This window comes from Octopus bimaculoides, chromosome 7, assembly GCF_001194135.2.
Source record: "Octopus bimaculoides isolate UCB-OBI-ISO-001 chromosome 7, ASM119413v2, whole genome shotgun sequence".
Lineage (NCBI taxonomy): Eukaryota > Metazoa > Mollusca > Cephalopoda > Octopoda > Octopodidae > Octopus > Octopus bimaculoides.
In genome coordinates, this window is record NC_068987.1 from 49,955,700 (window position 1) to 49,961,477 (window position 5,778).

The following is a 5,778-nucleotide window of genomic DNA, read 5'->3' on the forward strand; positions in this document are numbered from 1 at the left end:
GATCCATTTGACAGAGGTAGTAGAGAGCCAATCTGATCTTGATCTTGAAAGTTTGCATGAATTCTGGCTCTTGAAAGTTTGCATGAATCCTGGCTCAGTTATTTCTCTTTTGGCTCCAAATGATGTCATCTGTAGTGCAGCATTGTATTGCATAATTTTGTTTTGGAAGTGCTTGGAATCTTGGTCAGTTGATGACAACAGCTTCTTCAATTCCTCTGGAGGTCGGGGGATTGCAGGGAGTTCGACCTTTCCACCACTGCAGCACAGTGCAGGTATCTCTCCAGGCCACTTTCTTGCTTTACAATGTATGCACTCTCTTGTCATTGCACCAATGGAAACTCTAGTGTCATCTCCAAAATGAACTGCTGGATCATAATTGAAAGCTGCTTCATAGAAGTTGCTTCTCCGAGCTGTTGCAACTGCTCTTTGTTCTCCAGTGGAGATCCTATTCCTTGTCAACCATGCATACCGCTGTTCATCACTTTGAGATGCTCTGGCTTTTGTAGTGCACAGTCTGTTCATTTTTTGGTATGCTTCTCTTTCTGCTGCTGTCTCTCTTTCCCTGGACAGAGACATTCTTTTGGCTGACCTTGACATTGTAGTCAAATTTGACACTTTTCTTCTAGGCATGGTTATATATGTATACAGAAATACACAGGTGCAGAAGATAGTAAACAATGAAAATAACTGTGTAACAGAAATTATATTTCTTAATACAACAGGCAGAATGTAAATAAGAAATTTTCATGGAAAATAAAGAATTATACAGGTTGAAGTGAAATTTATCACTTAGGGAACCAAAGAGCCAGTATCAAAGGAACCAGAAAAAAGCTGTTAACAGAAAAACACAAAACCATTGCAAAAGTAAATAAGAAATTTTTAGGGAAATTAAGTGTACAGATTGAAGTGAAATTTATGAAGTTACTTCTGTCAGTAAATTATGTATGAAATTATTTTCATCAGTAATTGTGAATTTCTTTCTGTCAGTAATTTGTCACTGTTGTTTGTAAATAGCAATTGAAAACAATAGCGATTGAACTTAAAGTGTAAACAATAGCATCTGAAAAATGAAAGTGAAAAAAAACAACAGGGAGTGAGTGAGATATAGAGAGAGGGAGAGAGAGAGCTAGCTAGTTAGACAAATAAGATAGATATAGATAGATAAGACAGACAAATAGATACAGAGAGATAAATAGATAGAGATGGTTAGAGAGATGTAGAAAGATAGAGATATGCGCGAAAAGCGAATACACACACCTCTATTTTATATATTAGATGAGATTGTGATAATTTTTTGACTAGTGGATGTAAAGGGGACATACCTCCCTTCTCCACAGAACACCAGAACGAAAATTTCTGATCCCCCATTAATCATTATGTGAAAAATGTTAAGAGTCTAAAACCATCTCTGGAACATAAGTAATGTATGTTCCCAGTTTGAAAAAACTCAGTTTAATGTAATCAGTTGTAATCTTTTTACACACACACACATACAGAACAGGATTTATATTATAGATGTATGTTCCCAGTTTGGAGAAAATCAGTTGTAAATACTGCTTTTACATACACACATGCGCACACAGAGAACAGGACTTATATTATAGATATATATATAGCTAATATTCTCTTATCTTATTCAATGGAACTTTTTAGATTGCCCAACAGACCATTAGACATACATCAACCCCATATTATTAGCTGATCTCAGATGAAGGCAGCAAGCTGGCAGAATCATTTGCACATTGGAAAAATGGTTAGTAGCATTTGTTCTGGCTCTTTAGGTTCTGATTTCAAATGGGCTCATGGCTGAGGCAGTGCTAGTGTAGTAATTCCGATTACAGTGTTGAATATGCCAGTGATTGAGGTATTAAATACTTTGAAATGTGCAGGAGTGAAAGTGAGGCATGCTGGTGCATTGTAAAGTACAAACAACTTTTTCCATTAAATATGAGACTCACCAAGGGTCTAATAGAAGTAAGTTGCATCTACAAGGCCACAGAGAGGATGAGAAACAAATGAGAAAGGCATGCTGTGATGCATGAATGTGACAGTGTTAGTATGTGTATGAACCTTGTGTGGTGTAGCGAAAAGGAATGAACAGTATGAAAATGAGTAAACAAAAGTGGCAAATTTAGCTGGAAATAGTGTCCTTTCTTAAAAGTCTACTGCTGAAAGTGAAAAAAAGATGTGCTTGCAAAGAAAAAGAGGATGCTGAAAGTCTATGTGAGAGTCTTAAATTTGCAGAAATGTTTGTAGATAATGCATTGGGACGAGACGAAAAGTGAGTGTGCATTGAAAAGTTTGCATGTGCAGGCTTCTGTATTTTCCTCCAGTTAGTTTCTGGGCAGGTGACTGTCAAAATGATGCATTTATTGTCTTCCATGGTCAGTGAAATACATTGTTTTTTCATGTAGTTGAAAGACTGAGACCTCTGCTCATGAAGGCAGTACAGGTTTAGCATACAGTATCTGATAGCATAAAAAGACTTTAATCTTCTCTAAGCATGCAAATGCAAGAAAATTTCTGAGTAGGTGAATCAAACTATTTATGTAAGCATGAAAAATGTTATTATCATCATCGTCATTTAATGTCTGGCTTCTGTACTGGCCTGGGTTGGATAGTTTGACAGAGTCTGATGAGTTGGAGGGCTTTGTTATGCACCAGTGTCTGTTATGGCATGGTGTCTACAACTGGATGCCTGTGCTAATACCAACCACTTTTTAGAGTGTCCTGGCACCAGCAGTGATGATCACCTCATAACTTGCAAGGTTATAACTGAGTGAGAACTGAATAGTGGATAATGATCCTAGGTGGAGAGATGTGGGAAAAGTAAGAGGGGATGTTGGGTAAGTATGTCAGGGAACAGGGGAGGGAAGGGATTAGTGATGGGTCAAAAAGGAAGGGATGCAATGCTGAATCTATAATAATACAAAAAGATATGGTGACAGCTGTGGTTTCTGGGAAGTGAAAGAATTCTTGAAAAATAAGCTCTGATTAAAAACTCAAGTGCCAAGTAGGTAAAGTATTCATTTTGCTTGCTTATGGATTATGAATTCAAATCTTCTGCAGGACATTTTGTTCTACATTATCTCTATTTTCCTAGCTATTGGGAATAGGCATCAGAATTATCTGACAATTTAACTTGTTGGACTGGTGGATAAATTACACTGTGTAACATGATTTTTGCCCTTGAGTAGTAGCTGTTATTTCCTATTTGGTTACCCCTAGAAAGTATGAAAAATGGTTAATATATCCTTCAAACTTTGCTTTTGTTACATTTATTCAAACCCCAAAGAATCCCGCTCAACACATGACTATGATGCTCTCCCACTACTCCTGTTCATGATCAGAGATGCACATATTGTCAGCCACTAAGGCACATGCTCAAATAGTTAAGGTCAAGTAACTGATAAGCAAATCTGTGGTATTGGGCAGAATATTAACTATAACAATCTTTATGCTTCAGCAACTCAGCACTGAATCTATCTGAAATGTAATGGAAAATAGGCCAGTTTCAAAACATTGATATCCAGGTCACAAAAGCAAAGTTTGAAGGGAATAGTAGTCATTCCTTTGATTTCTAGATAGAAGTGAATAGGAAATGACATTTATGACCAAAGCGAAAAAAACAAAAAAAAAACACTAAAAGTTTCGTTATACAGTATTATATTTCACTCTAAGCTTTTATACTGAAATAAATTAATTTTGTAATGTGAAGTTGTCTGAATAGCTCGTGATATATTAATAGCATTAATACTTTGAATAAACCTTCTGTACACTGAAGAGTAAATGGAATGAAAATCTTGAAAACAATAACATTTTTATAAAATAGCCACTTGAGTTTCAGTTGCAGTGCATTAAGTAGTCCTAAAACCAGCCAATCATGTTCAAAGGGCGTATATTGTTATTTTTGTATTAGATTGTCATCATTTTAATGTCCATTTTGCTATGCATGGGTCAGATGGAATTCATTGAAGCTGATTTTTTATAGCCCGATGTCTTTCTTGTTGCCAATTCTTACCTGTTTAAATGTAAGGTAATATTTCTCCATGGCAAGACATGTTTTCACAAAACATTAGAAATAAGGACTTCACTTGGTGATTCTCATTTACAACTATCATGTGATGTCAAGACAAGGAGACACAACCTCCTTCCCCCCTACATATATAATCCTTTCTACTATAGGCACAAGGTCTGAAATTTTGAGGGGATGGGACTAGTTGATTAAACTGATCCCAGTATACAATTGGCACTTATTTATCAACCCCAAAAGGGAAAGGCAAAGTCAACCTATGCAGTGGGATTGAACCTGAAATCATGGTTGGGAAGCCAACTTGTTAACCACATAGCCATGTCTGCACCTATATCCTTAAGTCTTACTGATGTTATATTTGGAATCAGCACACCCAATACACCTACAAAGAATCAACCTAACTACTAAGGTACCAAAATGCAAGATATAACTGGGATTCTTAATTTCGGTATGAATGGTTACATTAGTATATAAAGGAGTATGCAGTATATTCAGACATGTAACTGATAGGGAAAAACTAATGGTATGTTTGGAATCAGCACCCATAATATACCCCATAATTGATCTAACTTTCCAGTCAGCAGAATGTTTTGTTCTCACATCAACATTACAGCCTATGATCAATCGTGATTGAGCAGACATGATTAAATGGCATTCTAGCTGTGACTTATCTTTTGCAATAGTGTGTGTGTGTAGAAGATGCACAGGAGTCATTAAGTCTACAGATACATGGGGAAATTGATTTTCTCAAATGATCTGAAGACTCTCTAGAGATTGTAGATAATTTCTGTTATATAGATGACCTAATTAGTAGAGAGGAAGGATGTTCCAAATGTGTAATTACTAGAATAAGAATAGGATGGAAAAAATTCAGTGCTTTTCCTAAGATTTCTCTCTCAGAGTGAAGGGAAAATTGTATGATGCTTGTGCATGAATTGTAATGCTACACGGTAGTGAGACATGAGCCCTAAATGCAGAGGACATGTGAAGACTGGAGAGAAATGAAGCTAGTATGCTCCACTGGATGTGCAATATCAGTGTACATGTATGACAGAGTGCTAGTGCATTGAGAGAAAAGTTAGGCATAAAGAGGAATGAAACTAATGGAAGAGAGAGACTCAGGAAGACATGGGACAAAGTATTGAAGGTCGATCTAATGATGCTGAGTTTTATTGGAAGAGATGACAAAGGACCAAGATATCAGGTGCCTTGCTGTGCTTGAGAAAACCCATTCACCACAACAGAATTGATATCCTCAAACCATCTTGGTAAATGCTTGTACATGTGAAGCTCTGCCCTACCTCCATCCTCTCTGCTCTGTGAAGCTTACCCCACATCTCATTCCCAACACTTATCACTTCTTTATCTCTGACAGTGTTGTTCAGCTACCATAATCACTCAAGAGCAGAATAGGCACTATGCATACACACATCACACTTTTATTACCTTCTCTTTTCCAGAGCTCCCTATCTTTTCCCAGCCATGATCTCCACTCTCTGCTTGACTCAATCCTTAGAACCACCTCCATTCCTCATTATCCAGTCATGCTCTCTCCTCTCTGCTATACACCTCATTCACGCCCTATCTCTCGCATTGCCCACACATATCTAACATAGCATTTCATCTATCTTTATGCTCTGAGTTCAAATGCTGCTGAGGTCGATTTTGCCTTTCATCATTTCAGGGTCAATAAATTAAGCACCAGTCAAGCACTGGGTTAATGTAATTGACTATCCACTTCCCCC